Source organism: Lontra canadensis, unplaced genomic scaffold, assembly GCF_010015895.1.
Source record: "Lontra canadensis isolate GAN:19392208 unplaced genomic scaffold, GSC_riverotter_1.0 scaffold173, whole genome shotgun sequence".
NCBI classification, from domain to species: Eukaryota; Metazoa; Chordata; class Mammalia; order Carnivora; family Mustelidae; genus Lontra; species Lontra canadensis.
Window position 1 is genome coordinate 620360 of NW_022631167.1, and position 20789 is coordinate 641148.

The 20789-nt window shown below is 45.9% G+C and overlaps 1 long non-coding RNA gene across 1 annotated transcript; it reads right to left on the reverse strand.

The window, feature by feature from the left end:
- Positions 1 to 5632: 5632 nt before the first annotated feature.
- Positions 5633 to 9808, reverse strand: LOC116860269. The gene is made up of 3 exons (XR_004381298.1): positions 9091 to 9808; positions 7786 to 7831; positions 5633 to 6179 (listed from the first exon to the last, which is right to left on the reverse strand). It is a non-coding gene; the product is annotated as an uncharacterized LOC116860269 (long non-coding RNA).
- Between the last annotated feature and the right edge of the window lie 10981 nt (positions 9809 to 20789).

Sequence of the window (20789 nt, forward strand, 5' to 3'; positions counted from 1 at the left end):
CTGTGGGGAGTGCAAGGCCAAAGCCACCTGACGGTCTGCATTGGAATTACTGTCCAGGATGCTTCATCCTTAGCTGCCTGGGCAGTCCCAAGGTGGGCTCACAGGCATGAAAACATCAAGGGACCCACGCAAAGCCCCCAGTCTGAGAGCTGTGAGGAGCCATACCCTAAGGTCAGAGCCTGAGATCCCTCGTGGTGAGAGAAGCTGGGGTATGCTCCTTGGGAGCTTCTCCCCCCCCCCCCCGCCTTCTGCTGTGCTGTGTGCTTTGGTGGGGGGGGAGGGGCGCTGAGGGTGGCACCTTCTCCGTGGGTGGCACTTCTGGTGTCAGCGTGAGGCCTGAGCTGACGGCGGGGGCCTGTGCGAGGCTGGTATCTGCGACCAGCCGTTTTTAGGAGAAGCATCTTCACTGCACTGGTTTGGGGTGGGTGGGAGTCCGTGCACAGTGTGTGGATGGGTCCGGGGCCTCTGCAAGCGTCCTGTCATCAGATCCTCCCTCTAGCAGTGAAGGGGAGGTGGCTCTGTGCAAGCATGTGGGGCGCTGCTCTTCCTCTGAAACCCCAGTGGCCGCGGGAGATGGCTCCGGTGCGCTGGGAGCTCTGGCCGGTGGGAGAGGCCCTGGTGTGTACTAACGGAGCTATCGGACGGTCAGATAAAATGTAGGCCAACTTTTTAGTTGGAGGTCTTGCCAGCTCTGGGGCCTCCCTGGGAAAGGGGGCCCTGACTTAGTGGGGGATGGTGAAGCGAGGAGAGTTTAGGATGCCCGCCCTACCCCCCCAAATGGGCAGAACTTGCTTGCCTCCCTCCCTGTCCCCAAATCTGCTGTTCATGGAAAATCTGTAAAGACGAAATTGCCCTTCTCACTTGTACACTCATGATACAGGTCATTGAAATGAACCAAGAAATAAAATGTAAAAATCCAACCATGGAGAAGGTGGTATTGGCTGGGTTTTGTTTGGTTCCCGTGTCCCCACCCTTTCTAGAACTTCTAGACTGACTGTGTCACACATGAACCTCGGTGGTGGCCCCCCGTTTCTGCATCCAGAAAACCGAGGATTTCCCAGGCCACGACTAAAGAACCGAGTAGAAGACTCGAGACCGAACTGGGGCGCTGGTGGGGAGGCCAGGCAGGGCTTCAGAGTAGCCAGAATCAACACCCAGCTCTGTGGCAGGGGCTCCCCTCTTCCCTCCCCCAGGCCCTCCGTTACCCCTGTGCGGATGGGAGAAGTCCGGGGCGGGGCGCAGGGCAGGGGTGACAAACGGGACGGGAAGACAGAAGGGCCCGGCCCATGGAAGAGCACCAAAGAAACGCATGATGTGGAAAGATTGTTTTATTTTCTGATAATGATTAAATGGCTGGAATGGCTTCATAAGATGTATATATTTTTTGAAATGGCGGTCCTTCTTTGCTTCCCCCCATGTACGTATTTCTGCCTCCTGTCTGTGTTCTCCCCTGGGACCCACCCCGTGTAAATCACATGCCCTAGGAGTCTTCTGTCCTGGTCCCGTGTATCTGGCATCTAATAAATAAGGAACGGCCTGTTGGAGAGTTTCTTCACACGTGACCTTTCCGGGCTCGCTGTCCCTTGGACAGCGCTGCCCTCAGGCCTCAGGCCGATGCTGGGCCTGGCTGGCTGGAGAACAGGCCTCAGAGTTCTCCAGGCGTTCAAGTAGGCATTTTATTTTTTTATTTTAAGGTTTTATTTATTTGATAGAGACAACAGCGTGAGAGAGAACACAACACAAGCAGGGGGAGTGGGAGAGGGAGAAGCAGAACCCCCTGCCAAGCCAAGCAGGGAGCCTGATGGGGGCGCTCAATCTAGGACCCTGGGATCATGATCTGAGCCGAAGGCAGACACTTAACAACTGAGCCACCGAGGTGCCCCCAAGTAGGCATTTTAAAAGCATGTTCAGCAAAGCTTCAGGAATGCAACTTGAAAAACGTAGGTAGGTCTGTGAGGCCCCCTGCTACTAGAGTTTTGACATTAACGTGAGGCACTCTAGTTAATCTTCATTTTGCCAGAAAAATGGAACATCACATGTATGTGAACCAAAAAGAGTTCACTGCCTTAGGATTCTGAAATGTGTCTGTGTATGCGTGATCATAATGCTGGCTGCACGAAAGACATAGGTGTCATCCACACTTGGGAGCATGGCAAGCAGAGGGGTTGGCCTAAAAGAAAGGAGCACTGTATCAGGATGCCTTTCATTGCAAATAAAAGACACCCTGGTTTATACCAGCTTAGTGGATTTATTGTCTTGGATTTATGTGAAGTCCAGAAATGGTGCAAGCATCAGGTAGGGTTTGATCCAGAGGTTCACAAAGTCTATAGGGCTGTGGCTCTGCTTCTCTGGTTCTCGGTTCTGCCCTCTGCTGTCTGCTTTGTCCTCAAGCTAGCCTCTTTCATAGTAGCAAGAGGGCTGCCAGCGTTTTGTTTCACATCGTAAGCAGAGAAAGAACATCTCTCCTACAACCATGGAAAATATCTGAGCATCATTCTGAATCTGAATGGCTCTTGTGCTTTTCTCTTAAGGGATCACTTGTACCAGCTTCAGGGGAGCACTAGTCCCCCTTAACTGTCCAGCTGTTACACAAGAAGAGTAGAATTGGAAGTCTAGAAGACAACCAGCCAACCTTGATGCCCACAGAACTCATATACATGGGTAGTTCAGGCTCTAGTCAACTTCCAATGAGCTGTTTGTAAGTTTCCTGAAGCTCTTGGAAGATCATATTCACATAGTAGTCTTTGAACTTGATACTTAGCAAGTCTTATGCATGAAATGTTTTGTAGGAATGAAAGTACCCAGTTTGTGGATTATTTTTAGGTAATTTCCCAATGTAATTTCCCCTCACTACTTCACAGGTGTGTATGCATACACACTTAACACATACAGACACACACAAACACACAGCTGGTATTCATGCTGCCACCTTAAGGAAAAATAGGAAAGAGTCAACCATAACATCACATCACATAATCAAAATAGAAATACTTCCCGGACTATCTGTATTTTAGGATTTTCTGTACTAATTCTTCCCATCTGTATGGATAATTGTGATCAGATTAGCTAATAAACCTCATTCATATCTTTATCTCTCTTCATTCATTCTCCAAATACTCTCCCCTTTTTGTTACCAAGGAAGTGAAAGGGGAAAAAACAACTTAGGGTCATTCATTCCTTCAAAAAATATTTACCAAGGGTCTGCCCTGTGCCAGGCACTGTTCTGGGCATAGAGACTATATCAGTAAAGAGAACAAGCACAATCTCTTTTTTCATGGCGCGCACACTCTAGTGAGAGGAAGAAAGAGACAACGAGCACAATAAATAACCAAATTACATAGTTTTTTATGTAAGTTCCATGAGGGAAAAAGCAGGGTATGGGGGATCAGGAATGGGCAGGCAGGATACAATTTTAAAAGGAGTGGTCAGAGCAGCCTCAGTGAGAATGTCACGTGTAATAGCAAGGTGAAGAAAGTGAGGGCCACGTGGGTATCCAGAGAAAAAGCTCTCCAGGCAGGACCAGCATGTGCAAAGGCCCTGAGGTAGCAGTATGCCATGTGTGTTCAGTGAACATCAAGGAAGCAAGTGTGGCTAAAGTGGAATGGGTTGAGGCAAGAGGGAGTGGGGCAAGTCATACAGGGAACATGAGGCCATAGTAAGTGAGGTTTTCACTCTTAACTGAAAGATTTTGAATAGAGGAACGCCATGATTGCATATCTCAACAGGAGACTTTGGCTGCTGGATTGATAAGACCAACCAGGAGACCACTGATGAGGTGAATGGCTTGGAGCAGGGTCAGAGGAGAACAGGCATGAAGAAACTCTTGGGTCCTGGCTCTAATTTGAAGCCACCAGGGTTGTCATCCACTGAGGTGGAAAGAAGCAGAGAAGGCAAGTCTGGGGGCCAGGTGGGAGAATCAGCCACGTTAAGTTGGAGATGCTGCTGAATGTCGAGGCAGAGATGCCAGGAAGGCAGCAGGCCATAGAGGCAGGTAATAGGGAGCAGTGAATGAACTTCATTGATCACAGATGTTCAGACAGATCTTTGTCAGCCATGAATTCCCTCTCACGCCCAGCCACCACCCTCCGTTGCTCTCTCTCTAGCCTCAAAAGCAGTCAGCCAAATGCCCAGCCCATCTGTGCCAAGAGCCCTTTGGCTGTCACAAGGCAAAGTGAAGGCACCGGGGCTCTCATTTGGGTCCTGAAGAGTCTCTCCCCATTTCCCGTGTGGAGAAGAGAGAAAACCAGACCTTCCCACAGGCAGACGTGACAAGCCCCCACGATCAAGCTTGGAGCGAGGCCAAAATAGGGTAGAAAGGAGGGGGCAAGCCAGGCTCTTTGGCTGGCCCAGGAAGACTAGAGAATGGACTGTACTTCCACTCCGGGGCCCATTCTTAAGGCCCCACATTAAATGGAAGTCCTAGACGAAGCCCCAGTGCCCAGCCACTCACTGCTAAAGAAAACAACAACCCAGCAAGCCACAGAATTGCCCAAAGTGCTACTCCCCTCAGCTTGGTCCACACCATTTGCAGGACATCACTTTTTTTTTTTTTTTAAGATTTTATTTATTTATTTGACAGAGAGAGATCACAAGTAGAGAGGCAGGCAGAGAGAGAGTGGGAAGCAGGCTCCCCGCCGAGCAGAGAGAACCCGACGCAGGGCTCGATCCCAGGACCCCGAGGTGCCCCAGGACATCACATTTTTAATGTGTTGCAAAGCTTCATCAGAAACTCTCTCCTCGTCTCCCTGCCCCGCGCAGAGCCGCTCCCGCAGATCTCTCAGGCACCTCCAGACTGCCCCAGCTTGTCCGGCTCAGCCTCGGGGGCTCTTCCTCGCCTAGGCCGGCTTAGCCTCTGGACTTCCTTCCACTCTCCTGCAGGACCTGAGGGAGGGCCGGAAGCGGATCCAGGGAGCAAAATCTCCTCGCTCGCAGAGGGTATGTCAGGGGCCACCTGGAGGAAGAGTGAAGACCCTACCACCTCCGACACTTTATTCTGCCTCTGTTGCAAATTCACTTCGCTCCCAAAGGACAGAAGCCCCTGGAATCCCAGAGAAGCCCTGCCCGTGGGCTTGGCCAGGCACAGGAGCGTTGCACAGAACCCGGACGAGCCCTTCCGGGCACCCGCCTCCAAGTTCACAGGCAGGGAGTTGTATCTTCTCTCAGCAAACACCCAGAAAGGCAAATCCTTTCTGATCCCAGGTGTGCCACCCTTTTTTCCTGAGCGATTCTGGTCACTTCGGCCTGCCGTCTTCGTACATTCATTCCTCACCTGGCAGGGAGTGAGATCTGGGGAGCACGGTGGGTGCTGCTGCTTTGGCAGAGAAGATGAACTTCGAACTAGCGGTTTGCGAGGGTCTCTTATGCGGGAGACTTTCCGTGACACCTGGGAGCAGGAGCAGGTAACAAGGGACCAAAGCAGCCTTGGGACGGGGGAGGTTTGGCCAAGGAAGCCACATGGCAGAAGCAGGCAGAGACTGAAATTTGAAGTGGAGGGAGCGAGGGGAGGCCGTGCAGGGTGTTTCAGGGCAAGAGGGAGCTGTCCAGGCCAAGACAGAGAGAAAGAGGTGTTCCAGGCTTGCTCAAGAGACCGGAAGAAAAGACCGTCTGATTTGGTGGGCGGCAGCGGAGAGGCAAAGAAGAGGGGCCAGCCTGCCCGGGACTTGGACAGCCTTGTTCAGGACATCGCTATCTCAGCATAAAGGGGAAGCCCTGGTAGAGTTTGAAGCAAGGGAGGAACATCATCAGATCTGTCTCTCCCACTGAGACACAGTGGTTCAAGCTTTCTGTCCTCAACAGATTGGCTCCCGGGCCAAGCAGGAACTTCGGATTCACACTGGCCTCGGCTCAGGAGTCCCCGCTCTGCCTTTCCTGGGGGTGTGGCCCGAGGCCAGCCAACTCCCTCCCCAGCGGCGCAGTGAACTGATCAGACCCTGTCTCGATGCTAACAGGTTACATGAATGGGATGTTACTGTATCCCGGACACTTTACACATGTTGTCCCCTCCATTCCCCACGAGTGTTTGACGTACAAGCCGCTGTCTTCATTTTATGGGAGCTTTCAGCTTCAGAAAGCTTAACCAACTTGCTTACAGTCATAGAGCACGGATTTGAATCCAGATGTGTACAGGCTCATTTCAAGCCCCTTCTCTTAACTGCCATGCCGTGTTTCAGACCAGCCACCTGAAGGGTCAGACAAATAGTAGGCACTCAACACGTGTCGATTCCTCTCGCCCACTCCTCCCACAGCAGGGAAGCACCCAACCTCACAGAAGCCACCCCCTGCTGCAGATGTCTGCCCCCACACCTGCCAAGGACAGCTTGCTGCCCGTCCACCTCAGCTCGCTCATATTTGTAGCTGGACAGGAAGAAAAGGAGAGGCCCGGAATAAGCATTCTCAGCAGGCTTCTGTGCCCTGTTGCTCATGTGCCCTACAGCGGTATTAGACCCCCTCAAGTCAGGCCCCTTGTAAGCAACTGAGCTGGGAGGGTGCTGCTGGCCTTCAGACCATATTACTGGGGACAAAATTCCAGGGACTTCCTACCTTATTCTTTCCTGCTTGTCTTTGGGCGGTGCGGGGGGAACGTTCAGCCTAACATTATGGACCAATATTATGGTGACATTTTTATCATCAACACTAAAGGTCTCTGGGGAGAAGGCTTAGCCTTGTAAAGAGGAGAAGTCTCAGCTGTGTGATATCAGAAGTGAGAGCTTCGAGAAGGAATCTAGAGTCCCCCAGACAGAACACTGAGGACATTAGGGGCAACTGGCATCTTGGGAGGGGGAGGTGGACACAGATGTTTGGAGCGAGTATCTTGTGTCTCTCAAACCACGTTGGCAGGTGGTTGGCTCCGGCCAAGGTTACTCTGCAGGATCTCCCGCAGGGCAGGCCTGGGAGAGGGTGTAGATGTCAGGCACCTATGAGGGGGCCAGGGATCGACGTCCTTCCTCATCCTAGGGAACACGCAACCCGCCCCTGCTCCACACCGGGGTCAGTACTGTGCGAATGCGGTGGGACGTGGGGAGTGAGCAGGAGGCCAGTTGAGGAGAGGGACTGGGGACCGATGTGGTGGAAAATGCTGGCCAAAAGGAAAGAGAACTTGGCTCTGAGGAAATGTTCCTGGAAGGAGACAAAGCTCCCCGGGCTTCCTCTGGAAATTGCTTTGTTTAAAATGCAAAGTGCCGATGTGTTTAGATGACATCTCTGCATCCATCACCCTATGCAAATGCCGACCCTGGGGAAGAGGGGCCCCTGTAAGTCACTCGGATCCCCCTAATCGAGTGTGTGTGCTGACGGCAGGGTGAGGGAGCAGCCCGGGGGCGGGTGACTTAGCTTGCCACCCAGGAGAGGCATTTGATAAAGGGTGAGGAGGGAGAAGGAAGCCCAGCCCTGGGGGGCAGGTGGGTCGGTGGGGCCAAGTCTGTGTCCAGCCCAGTGGTAGGAATGAGCTCGGCCCCCCTGCACCACCAACCCCTCCCCAGACTAGCTGCTAATGGATGTGGGATGTAGGGTGCGGGATGTGGGGTGCGGGATGCAAGCCGCTGAAGGACAGAGCTCTAAACAAGGAACTGCCAGGCTCAGGGACAGTGAATTAAATCCTCTGGGGGAGCCCTTGCCTGAACACTCTGCCCCGGGGAGAGAGGCTGCAGAAACTGAATCCGGGTTGGGGGGTGGGGTGGGGCTCCTCAGCTGAAGCCCACCATCCCATATCTCTATCATTCACCATACTGGAGCCTTCTGTGCAGTGTTCCAGACTTAGCTTGTACACCTCCAGGGACAAAAACTCACCATCCTTGTAGGATTCCCGGAGAAAATCCGCGATGCCCAGATACATCTGAATGTCTGATAAACAAGGAATGATCTTATTATAGTCTAAGCATGTCCCAAATATTGCATGGGATTATTAGGGGTTTTTGTCTGAAATTTCAGTGTAACTGGGTGCCCCACATGCTCCTTGGCTCAGTCTGGCAAGCCTACATCCTGGACAATCCATTCCATTTTCTGCAAACATCTGACCACTAACTCGTGGGTTGAGCCTACCTCTGCTTTTCTTCTGTTTCTACCCAGCTCCCTACCTCCCCTGCAATCGCACTCCCCTCCCCCCAACTCCATCCATTTCTGTGTTATGGGCCACATGCTATGAATTTGCCTCCTTTTATCTGTCACAGATTACCCCCTACCTCCCACCACCCATAAGTTTCTTATCCCCATCTCCTTAGCTTCTGCCTGCTGCCCTCAACCCTGCGGAGCTCTGCTCAGCCTGGCTGCTGCTCCCCTAGCTACACGCATTCTTTAATATGCATTCCTGAACTCAAACAGGTAGGTATTCGCTGAGTTCCCGCTACGCGTCTGACCCGTGGCTAGACACTGAGGATACACTAGTAAACCAGACAGGTGGGTCTCTGCTCCCCTGAGCTTCCTTACTAGCTGGGTGAGACAAATTTAAGAAAAAGAAGCAGCAGCTAATGAAGTAATTATAAGCGTGAGCACTAGAAAAGAATAAAGGAACTGAGATGGAGAATAATGGGATGGGGAGGGCTGATCTGAAGAGGCAACATTAAAACCAAGATCTGAAAGAGGAGACAACACTAACCATGTAAAGAGTGGGTGGTGTCATGCTCCCAGTAGAGGAAGCAGCATGTGCAAAGGCCCAGGGGTGAGAATGACTCTCTGCAGTGGCCTTAATGTTAAACAGCTCTTTTATTCCTCAGGGTTTTTATTTTATATTTCCCCCTATATTTTTATTTTATTCTCCGTGGATATTCCAATTTTCAGCATTCTGAAGATCTCAAACAAATCCATCCTTTAGCAGGTGACATCACTTCTGATTCACCTCAAAGATGGAGCCAATAGAGCTCCCTTCTATCACCCAGTTTCCCCCCATGACCACATACCAGTCTTCCTTTCCTTTGCCCTTGAAATAAGATGTTTTCTTATTTCTTCAAACAAGGTGTCTCCCTCCATAGCCAGCCTGACTTCCTCCCTGCCTCACCAGCCCCTTTTGGGCCTGTGCGCCATCCATGATGTTCTCTCTTGTCCCATCAACCTTGCCCATTCCACGGCCACTCCTCCCCCACCTTCAGGCCTGCTCACCTCTGACAGCTCCTCTTCCAGCTGTGACTTTATCTCTTTCTTTGTGTTCTCAGCCATCTTTTCCTGAAGATCTCCACGCTCAGTCTTTGTCCGCACCTCTGTCTTCCACCATCGTCCACCCTCCTGCTTCTATTCTTTAAAAGGCTCTTGGCTCTGCCTTTCCCAGACTCTCTGGACGTGTGGTTCTCCTCCATCTCTGCCGGTGCATGCCAGTGTTTTGCTGTGAGGAGCTTCATGGTTATTTCCTTGCTGGAATGCAAGGTGCCTGAAGTCAGGGTCTTTTGCCATCCAAAGCACAGCAGTTTGCCCACAGGAATTGCTCAGCAACTGTGTTGAATTCAACTTGGGTGTCTCTTGGGCTTCTGGAAACCAATGTGGGAGCCTTCTCCCTAGGGTGAAATACGAGAGGCTTCCCCTCAGAGGCAGGGGATACAGGCAGGATGGGGAGGTTGGATTGGAGGTGGGGATTGGGAGACAGTGAGAAGGAAGAGGGGACAGGTGGAGGGTGCCAGCTTTTACAAAAGGATGATAAATGATAACAGCACTGGGAACAAAACCAAACATCCTTCATGCTGTCAGAGCAATGAAGCCAGCACGTTCCAAGACGCGGGCACCAGGCAGTGCCTTGCTTCTGGAAGAGGCAGAGGCTCTCAGTCTCCTTCTGCTCAGAGTCAACAGCCCAATTCATCTTCCTTGGGGTGTCTTCTGGAACTGGGGGAAGACGGGTATCCTGGGGTTAGTGAGAAGAAGGGAAGTCAACCTGAGCCATCTGTCCTCAATGGCTCCTTGTTGGGGCAGTAGTGGTCTCAAGTGACCCTACTGGACCCTTTCATGCCTGGGGTCCACTAGACGGTATTGACTTCCATTTATGTTGTGGGCTTTTGTCCTGCCCTCTTTTATGGACCACTAAAATATTAAGGTAAAGATGCTCTAAGAATAAGTGAATGGAAATACACCTGCTGGGAGTGAGGAGAAGATCCCAGAGACTCAACCGCCACACGTTTTTTTTCTTTGTCCACAGACAGAGCATGTGAAATAGAAGAAAACCCTGCCCTAAGAGTCAGAGAACCTCCCTGTCATTTGGGACGCAGCTTTGTCAGGGAAGAGCCAGGGAGCTCAGACAATTATTTCGCCTCTCTAGGTCTTGATTTCCTAATCTCCAGCTTGTTGGGTCGAGTTAAGGAGCCCTACATTACCCCCCAGTTTTCTCATTTTGTTATTCCTTGTGTGACTCGGCAGCAGACATCTGGCTTTTCTCAAACTTAGTTTTCTTTTCTTCTTTTTATGATACAGCACCCCACTTCCCCGTTCCTCTTTCAGAGTCCTGTCAACCATATTGTCCTGCCCCCCATAAGGGGTGGGGCCAGGATGTGAGCTCAGCCAATCAGCTTCTGAGACTGGGTCACATGATGGCAGCCCTCTAAGGATCCTATGGTTTCCAATTACCTAAGTGCTCAGGTTCCTGCCCCACCTGAAGTCGCATTGCCCATCTCCTCTCTAGTCCTGCAAACTCTCCAGTGTTGCTCTAATAAAATCCCCCTTTTCTCCAGGATCAATGCCTGGTGCTTGCAAGCAATGACCTTAATGATACATTGTTAGGATCCTGAGTTCAGGGTCAGAACGTGACGGCTAAAGACACAGGTTAACTTGTCAATGAAGCTGCCTAAGGAGGCTTTAATAGAGAAACTGGGAGTAACCCAGCTGAGCTGCACTGCCTGCCTCCTGAGAGGAAAAGGCGACGTCCAGCAACTGGGGAGCTCTTGGAGCAGAGAACTTCAAGGCCCCCTGAGAACATTCCATGTATGTCAGTGATTCCTGGCATTTCACACCAAGTGTGTTCGTCCATGGCCATGCCAAAACAGGGGTACCCCTGCGACCTAAATGATGCTTCTTATCTCAGCACGGGGCCAGGTAAATCAGCAGGCACTCGACCAGACACTGTCCAGTCATGTTGGCAAGGAAGTAGCCGCTGGCGCCATCCATGAGCTTATAGCATGGGCCTGGCCCACAGGAAGCCCTTAACATGTGTACTGTTGAATGTCTAAAGCTTGGGCAGTTGGGAAGGGCGTGGAGCAAGAGCAAAGGTTAGGGACTGCATCTTTGCCAAAAGGATTGGAGTACAAAAATGATGAAGAGAGGTCATTTGGCCACCTAGAGAGTAACACTGAAAAAAAAAAAATCACGATTTTGGACTTATTCTAGGCCCTTCCTTACAAGACAGTGTTTTTCTTTTTAATTTTTTAATTTTTCTTTTTTTAAATTTATTTGACAGACAGAGATCACAAGTAGGCAGAGAAGCAGGCAGAGAGGGAGGGGAAAACAGGCTCCCCGCTATGAAAACAGGTTTCCCGAGCAGAGAGCCCGATGTGGGGCTTGATCCCAGGACCCTGAGATCGTGACCTGAGCCGAAGGCAGAGGTTTAACCCACTGAGCCACCCAGGCGCCCCAGGACAGTGTTTTTCAAAGTGTGGTTACAAGATGTTTTCTGGTGACATGTGGACATTGAAAAAATTTTTATTTTTAAATTTCGTTTGTTTTATTTTAACGTGTATTACATAAAATATCGCTAGTGTATTCAAACATTTGATCTATAGATATTTTGCTTAGGAAGAAGTTAAGTAGATATATTAAGCTTAAAAAGTGAGTTGGTGTCAATAAAGATATTAAAGAAATAACAATATAACTGAGAGATGGGTTTGGTGAACTTTGTGAAGATGGAGCTAGGATAAATGAAGCTGGACAGCACCTGTGCAAGGCAAGTCTAGACATCCCCCACCCCCCACCTCACTCCTGCCTCTAGCCAGCCCAGTCCCTCCCCAGTATGGCTGGGAAGGAAGCAAGGATTCACATTGAATCCCCTGTGTCTAGTGCATCGCTGGCAAATAAGAAATACTGACAGATTGAATAATAGTTTTATGCCCTGCCTTGTTCTAGAAAACAGTTAAAGCAGACAACACAGAGTAAACTTGCACAGAAAGAAAATAGGACACAACTTCCGGCCCCTCTTTCATAACAGGTGTACCCTGTCCAACTGGTCAACCAATCCTACCCACTTGATAGGCGGCTTTAAGCTACGCACTTCTGTCTGCTACCATCCATCCTCATTTGCTTCTGCCTGGGTCAGACCACCAGCATCTCTCACTGGACTTACTATCTGCCACCATCTCCCGACTGTTCTTCCTGGCTCCATTCTCAGCCCAGTAAAGTGATTTTTCCCCCCACGTAATAGTCAAAAGAGTTGTCCAAAATGCAGCTCAAAGTCTGATGTCTTCTTGCTACACACAGGGTAAAGGACAGTCTTTAGGAAGGTGGGAAATGCCTTTCTGACATGGCCTCTGCCTACCCCTCCAACATCATCTCTTACTGATTGTATTCCATACCCCACGTGACAGCCATATTTTAGTCTTTCCTGAAAGCATCTTGCCTCTAGGCCTTTACATATACCATTCCCACTGCTTCAAATGCCCTTCCCTTTCTTCTTCTGCCTCACTCATCCTTAAGCCTCAGGATCCGCTCAAGCATCATCTCCTTCAAGAAGCCAGCCCAGACTTCTCAGTGTAGATCTTATGTTCCCATAGTACCAGCATTTACTTATAGCATTTACAATAATGGGTCCCAGGTGTTTGTTTGTCCCTCCACCTGCCACATAAGTCCTTAGGGTCTTAGAAGGCAGAGGCCATTCTTTTTCACCTTTGTATTCCCAGAATCTAGCCCAGTGATGGACTGAGAATAGGTTCTCAGCAAATATTTGATGACTGAGTTGCTGATGGACACAAGTCTGGGAAACTGCCTGGGCAATGGGTTTGAGACCACGGACCTCTTTTTTTTTTTTTTTTTTTAAATTTGACAGAGATCACAAGCAGACAGAGAAGCAGGCAGAGAGAGAGAGAGAGAGAGAGAGAGAGAGGGAAGTAGGATCACCGCTGAGCAGAGAGCCCGATGCGGAGTTCGATCCCAGGACCCTGGGATCATGACCTGAGCCGAAGGCAGAGGCTCTAACCCACTGAGCCACCCAGGCGCGCTGAGATCATGGACCTCTTAAACTCATTCATGCTGCTCACCATATATTTCTAACTCGCCACCTGCTTGGCACGCAGTAGGTTTGCCCTCCTTGGCCTCCTTATGGTTGGGTAGGAACCATGTGATCATTCTGGTCAATGAGTTATGTGCAGAATTACCATGTGTCACTTCTAGGCTGAAGCATTTAATTGCTAGAGTTCTCTTTCCCTCTGCTTTGACAACCTGCAGTAATCCAGATGGCAGCTTCTCTGTCAGTTGGGGTCCTGGAGTGACGACAACACTTGAGTAGAGCCCCCAGCTAGCCTGTGAATAACATGTAAGATAAATGAGAATAAGACTTTGTTATAGGAAGCTCCTGAATTTTTTTTAACCAACATAACTTAAGCTGTCCCAACTGGCATACACATGAAGCCCTCAGGGCTCAAAGGAACTAATCTAAACTATATTCTACTCTTCTGTCCTCACTCTGGTCTGGATCATGGCCTATGTTGCCCTCATTCTGAATAGTCCCCTTTCCACCCAAAACAAGGAGGAGGGAAGGGAGAGACAGGGAGGGAAGGAGGGAAGAAGGCCAACATACTAGTAACCAGGAATCCAGCTGAATAGCTCTTGGGAGACATGGCCTCAAAAACCACAAAGTCTATGGTGAATTCATCAACATGAAGGCAGACCCTAGCTCAGACAGCAAAGGCAGGGCTAGGTAGTTTTCCCCTCTATCTTCTCTGTAGCCAGTTATTTGGGGATCTTGAAACCTCCTAGGGCATTTACCCACTAAATCTGACCCTTGCCCCATTCCTAACTCATACATATCCTGTGATATCCTTTATAGGTAGGTATATGGGGGCAGGGGGTCACAACTCACACAATATCACACCTGTGCCACCTATCCCTCTGCCTTCTACAGCAAGAGTCTGTACTACTCACAGCTCACAGGGGTGTCATTCTGCTAGTCCCCCCCCACTCCTCACCTGCCAAGGACTGTCTATTCTTTGACATACTGAGTGAACATGGTTTCCTGGTTATCAATCCTGTCAACCACACCCATTGGGAGTTATGGTTGGACACCTGCTGGCCCAGGTTGCCTCTTGCTCTAACCTCTGAGTTCTGAGTCCTGATGTGGGGTCCTTGTGCTTCCCTACTGGGGGTGGGGGGAGTCGTAGGTATACCACGTAAAATTTTATACGTTTCAGGGCTTCTCTCACACCTATTTCTCTTCATTAACCCTAATTAGAATGCCACTGAATAATCATATTATTCTAATGCACCATGTAATGATTAAGAATAATGGCGATTTCCATTTCTCTTCCCATCTCTCCCCCCTACCTCCTTTTTCTCTCCCCCCACAGAAAAGCTACATGTTTGCTTCTTTATGATGTTTTCCTTGACTATTTCTTCCACTGGGAACTGGGAGAGTCGTGGCTAGGTAAAACCATGATGGTGTCCCATTCTGGCATTTTTGTCCCTTGATTCTTAGCACCAGTTACGGAACATGGCATCAAATGTTGCCAGTGGAGATGAGCATCAAACAGAGAGGAGGAAAATGATCATGATGGGGTGTATACACTGGGAAGCTCCCCTGGTGTTTGCTCACTTAATGTTTTCATGTCAACCATGCAGGGTAAATGATGACAACTATCATGGAAGGATTGTCCAAACTAGAGAGTATGGACCTGTAAGGTCAGGGTGGGTGTTAGAGGGCAGAGGGGAAAAAAAAAAAAAAAAGAGGGCAGAGGAAAGAAAAGGCAGAAGGAGAATGGATTGGGCTGCTCTTCCCAGAACCCTGCCCCCAGAGCATCGTATAGGACATCACCACATGTAGAAAGCTCCTCCTCCCCAAATCCTGATCCCTTGTCTAAACGGTTTTATCCAGATTTGCTGGATGGAAGTGGTAAACTCTTGAAGTCTGGGAGTTTGAAGCTACCTCTCCTCAAACGTGGAGACTTGTCTTACAAATGTCCATCGTGAAACCAGCCTTGAAATAGGATCCTGGAAAGATCGCTGTCAATCTAAGATGTGTCTCCTTGATAAAGGATAAAAGGCATGGACTCTGGAATCAGAGGGATCTGGGCAAGTCTCTCGGTTTCTCTGAGCCTCAGTTTTCCCATACAAAAGATGGGAATTATGATGCCTTCCTCATAAGACTGTGATGGTTCATATAGCATGTTTAGCCTATAGTAGCTACTTAATAAAATATTTACTGAAAGTAAACTTAGTCTTTAATCATGAGAAAATGTATTACTTAACTTTAGATCTGAAAAGATAGTTTCACTGGGTATAGATTTTAGGTTGACATATTGAAGACATCATCACTGTCTTCTAGCTTCCATTACTATTACTGCTAAGTGAACCATCACCCAGTTGCTGTCCTTTTCTGTAGGTGATCTGTCTTCTTGCTTTTTGGAAAATCTCTTTTTCTCTGATGTTTTGCAATTTTATTGTGCTGCATTTGGTATGAATTTCTTTTAATTTATTGTACTTAGAGTTTGTTGGGCCTCCAGGATGTAGGATCGAGGTCTTTGAACAACTCTGGGAAGTCCTCAGGCACGATGTCTTCAAACATTGTTTCTTCCCCCTTCCCCTTCTCTCCTTTATTGACTCCAAGTCAGCCTTATCTTAGACCCTCTCACTCTGCCCTCTGTGCCTCTGTAATATCTCTTTCATATTTTCCATTTCTGTCTTTTTGATAAATTCTAGGAAATGTTTGAATCTTTGTTTCAGATTACAAGGTTTTTTCTCCTCAGTTGTATCTAAGCTTCTATTTAATCTTTCCACTGAGACTTTAATTATTATGTTTTCCATGTTTACAACTTCCATTTGTTTTCTCTTCATATTCCTTGGTCTTATTTTTTTTAATTATTTTTATTTTTAAAGAAAGGCAGACTACCACATGCAATGCCTCATTTGGATGTGTCTAGAGTCTTGGAAGCTTGACTACCCTACATTCTCCTATAAATGGACTTTGAAAGCTTATTTGCAGGTTCTAGCAGGGAAGAACAGCTACTCATATACCCTTGACCTAAGACGGCTCTCCTCTATCAGGGAAGGTTGTCCTTTTGAACCAAGCACGCTTCAGAAGGGACACACATGGAACAATGAGGGAGGAAGGGGATACCTGAACAGCCAAGTAGATGAGCCAAATCAACCCTGGTGATCAATGGGGTGACAAATGTTGCAGCCAGATGGCCGTTGCAAATATTAATCTGAAGAAAATAGAAGTATCTATATTAATATCAGATAAATTAGAGTTCAGAGCAAAGAAAATTACCAAACAAAAGCAGTACATTACAAAATGACAAATGTCAACCCACCAAGAAGATACGGCCTTTTAAAAACTTTGATCTTATTTTAAAACTTTGATTTCTTTAGATATATTTGTGGCAGGCAGAATAATGGCCTCCCAAAAATGTCTCTGTCCTAATTCTTGGAGCCTAAAATGTGTTAGAAGTCATAACAAAAGGGAATTAAGGTTGGGTATGTTTGTTTGATGTTCTATTTCTGGGCTTTTGTCTTCTTTTCTCTTATCTATATGTTGGTCCCTCTGCCATTTTCCACTGTTTTGATTATAATAGAATTGGTACTAATTCTTTTTTAAACATTTGGTAGAATTCTCCAGTGAAACTATCTGAGCTTAGAGAGTTCTATTTTGGGAGTCTTTAAATTACCATGTCAATTTTCTCAAAAGTTATAGGGTTATTCATATTTTGGGTATTTTAAATAATGCTGCAATAAACATATAGGTGCGTATATCTTTTTGAATTAGCATTTTCATTTTCTTTGGGTTAAAAATCCTGTAGTGGAATTACTGGGTCATATGATAATTCTATTTTGAATTTTGTCATTTGCAACAACGTGTTTGGACCTAGAGGGTATAATGCTAAGTGAAATAAGTCAGACAGAAAAAGACAAATACCATATGATCTCACTCATATGTGGAATTTAAGAAACAAAACAAACAAAAGGAAAAGGACACAACAACAGACACTTTACTGGTGTCTGTTGCCACAAATTGGTGGTTGCCAGAAGGGATATGGTAGGGGGAATGGGTGAAATAGATAAAGGGGATTAACAGCGCACTGAGGAAATGTGTAGAATTGTTGAATTATTATATTGTACACCTGAAACTAACATAACACTGTATGTTAATTATATTTCAATTTAAAAAAATAAGAGGAAAAATGTATATGGCCATTCTAATTATTTCATATTGGGTGATTTGTGGTGGTTTATGTTTTTTAAGGAACAGGTTCATTTCATCTAAGTTGTCAAATTTATGTACATAGAATTGCTTGTCGTATTCTCTTATTTTTCTGTTGATAACTGCAGCATGTACAGTGGCATTCCTTGTTTTATTCCTGTATTGGCAACATGCATTTTCTCCCTTTTTTTCTTTGTCAGCTTTGCTAGATGTTTGTCAATTTTGTTAATATTTTCAAAGAATGAGCTCTTTTCCGATTGATTAAATTTTTTTGTTTTCAATTTCACTAATTTCTGTTCCTACCTTTAAAATTTCCTTCTTTATGCTTACTTTGGGTTTATTTTGATCGTATTTTTCTAAGATCTTGAGGTGGGAGTTTGGCTGCTTAATTTAAGGCTTTTCCTCTTTTCTAATACAAGCATTAATGCTACACATTTCCCTGTTGGCATGGCTTTAACAACAAAATGACAAATTTTAATATGCTGTACTTTCATTTTAATTCAGTTCAATATATTTTTTAAAATTTCCTGTGGAAATTTCCTCTTTGACCCATAGATTACGTGGAGGTGTACTGTTTAGTTTCCAGATTGTTAGAGACTTTCCTGTTAGTTTCTGTTTTGATTTCTAGCTTGATTCTGTTTTTTTGTCAGATACTTTTGAATGACCCCAACTCTTGTCCATTTATTTGTTGAGGTTTATTTTATGGTCCAGGATGATCTGTCTTGGTATATGTTCCATGGGCACTTGAGAAGAATGTGTTTTCTGCTTTGTGGAGTGTTCTATAAGTGTTGATCAGAGTGTTGGTTTAGCTTTCTGTTAAGTTGTTCTATCAATTATTGAGAGAGGGGTACTGAAGTTTCCAAGCTTATTATGAATTTCCCTATTCCTTTGCTCATTTTTGTCAGATTTTGCCTTACGCATTTTGCAGCTCTGCTCTTGGTCTGTATAAATTGAAGATTGCCATGTCTTCTTGGTAGGTTGACATCTGTCGTTTTGTAATGTACTGCTTTTGTCTGGTAACTTTCTTTGCTCTGAACTCTAATTTATCTGATATTGATATAGATACTTCTGTTTTCTTCAGATTAATATTTGCAAGGCACATCTTTTTCACCCTTTTACTTTCAACCTTCCTGTACTGTTATATATAAATTGAATTTCTTGTAGCTAGCACACAGTTGGTGTTATGGGCTGAATATCTGTGTCCCTTCCCAAATTCATATGTTGAAATATTAATCCTAATGTGATGATATTTGTTTTTTGTTTGTCTGTTTGGTTTTAGTTTATTTTTAAGTAGGCTTCATGCCCAGTATGGAGCCCAGTGCAGGGCTTTAACTCACAACCTTGAGATCAAGACCCGAGTTGAGATCAAGAGCTTCGCACTTACTCAACTGAACCACCCAGGTACCCCCAAAGTGTTGGTATTTGGAGGTGGGCCTTTGAAGGTCATTAGGTCATGAGGATAGAGCCCTTGTGGATTTGACTAGTATCCTTAGGAGAAGAAGCCAGAGAACCAGCTAGCTCTGTCTCCATTGTGTGAAAATATAGAAAGTCAGCTGTCTGCAACTCATAAGAGGGTCTTTACCAGAAATGGACCATGCTAGCCCCTAATCTGGACTTTCCAACCTGCAGAGCTGTGAGAAATAAATTTCTGTTGTTTAAGCTGCTTGGTTTATGTCATTTTGATATAGCAGCCTGAGCTAAGATAGTTGGGACATTTAAAAAAATCTATTCTCTGTCTTTTAAATAGTGCTATGGGCCATTTACATTTAATGTTATTATTGACATGTGAAGGCTTAAGTTTTTGTTTTGTTTATTCTCTGTTTTGTTTCTCTGTTCTCTTTTTCCTTCCCTCTGCTGGGTTACTGACATATTTTAGAAATTCACTTTTATTCGTCTCTAGTTTTTTTGAGTGTATCTCTTGGTATAGCATTGCTATTGTTGCTCTAGATATCATATATATATATATATATATATATATATATATATATATATATACACACACACACACACACACACACATAACTTTTTACAGTTTACTGGTGTCATCATTTTATTAGTTCACATGAAGTATAAAAACTATTTCCCTTTCTGTTCCTTTACCTTCCTCTATTTATTATATAATTGTCTTGAATATTTTCTCTACACACATTTAAAGTCACATCAGAACATGTTGTAATTTTTGTTTCAACTATCAAATGCAATTTAGAAAACCCAAGAGGAGAAACAAAGTCTATGGTATTTACCCATAATTCTGCATACCATGTTTTTTCTTCCTGGTGTTCCAGAATTCCTTCTTTTATTCTTTCCTTTCTGTTTAGAGAACTTTTCTTAGCCATTCTTTTAGATATCTCAGTTTTCCTTCACCTTCAAATGCCTTGACTTCCCCTTTTATTTTTGCTGGAAATAGGATTCTAGGTCATTGGTTCTTTGAGCGCTTTGAAAACTATTGTGTCACTGCCTCTGGCCCCATGGTTTCTGATGAGAAATCTGTTGTCATTTAAGCTGGTTTTCCCCTATAAGGTACTATTTCTCTATTGTTGCTTGCAAGGTTTTTTGTCTTTAGGTTTCAGAAGTTGACTGTGTTGTACTGATGTGAATCTTTAGGTTCATCCCATTTGTGGTTAAGTCAGCTTCTGAATCTGTATGTTTATGCCTTTTCCCAAATTTGGGGAGCTCTGCATCATTATTTCTTTGAGTACTTTTTCAGCTCCACCCCCCTTCTTTTCTCATTCTAGAACTCTGATGACGCAAATGTTAGCTCTTTCTTTCAAAGTCCTTGAGACTCTCCGTTTTTTTTTTTTTTTTTTTAGGTCTATTGTTCAGATTGGATGATTTTCACTGTTTTATCTTTAAACTTATCAGTTCTTTCCTTTGTCCTCTCCATTCTACATCCCCTCCCATCTGTTGAGTGGTTTGTTATCGCTGCTGTTGTAGTACATTTTGGCTCTAAACATTCAATTTTTTTTCCTGGTTATTTTTAGTATTATTTTATTGAGACTTTTATTTCTCAGCTGAGACTTTCTTCTTCTTCTTCTTCTTCTTCTTCTTCTTCTTCTTCTTCTTCTTCTTCTTCATTTGTTTCAAGCAGGTTTGTTGCTTTTTGAGACCTTCTTTTTCTGATGGCTCCTTTAAAATCTTTGTCAGCTAATGCTAACATCTATGTCATTTTGGTGCTGGCATCTATCCACTGTCTTTTTCTATTCAGTTTGAGATCTTGTTGGATCTTGGTATGATAAATTTAAAAAATCTTTAAAAAGTTGGGGAAGGATGGAGTGGCTGAGGCCATTGGGGAGGGTATGTGCTAGTCAGTGCTGTGAATTGTGTAAAATTGATGAATCACAGACCTGTACCCCTGAAACAAATAATACATTTATATGTTATTTTTAAAATATTTTTTTAAAAAGAGGTATTTTAGGGGCATCTGGGTGGCTCAGTTGTTAAATGTTTGCCTTTAGTTCAGGTCATGATCCCAGGGTCCTGGAAT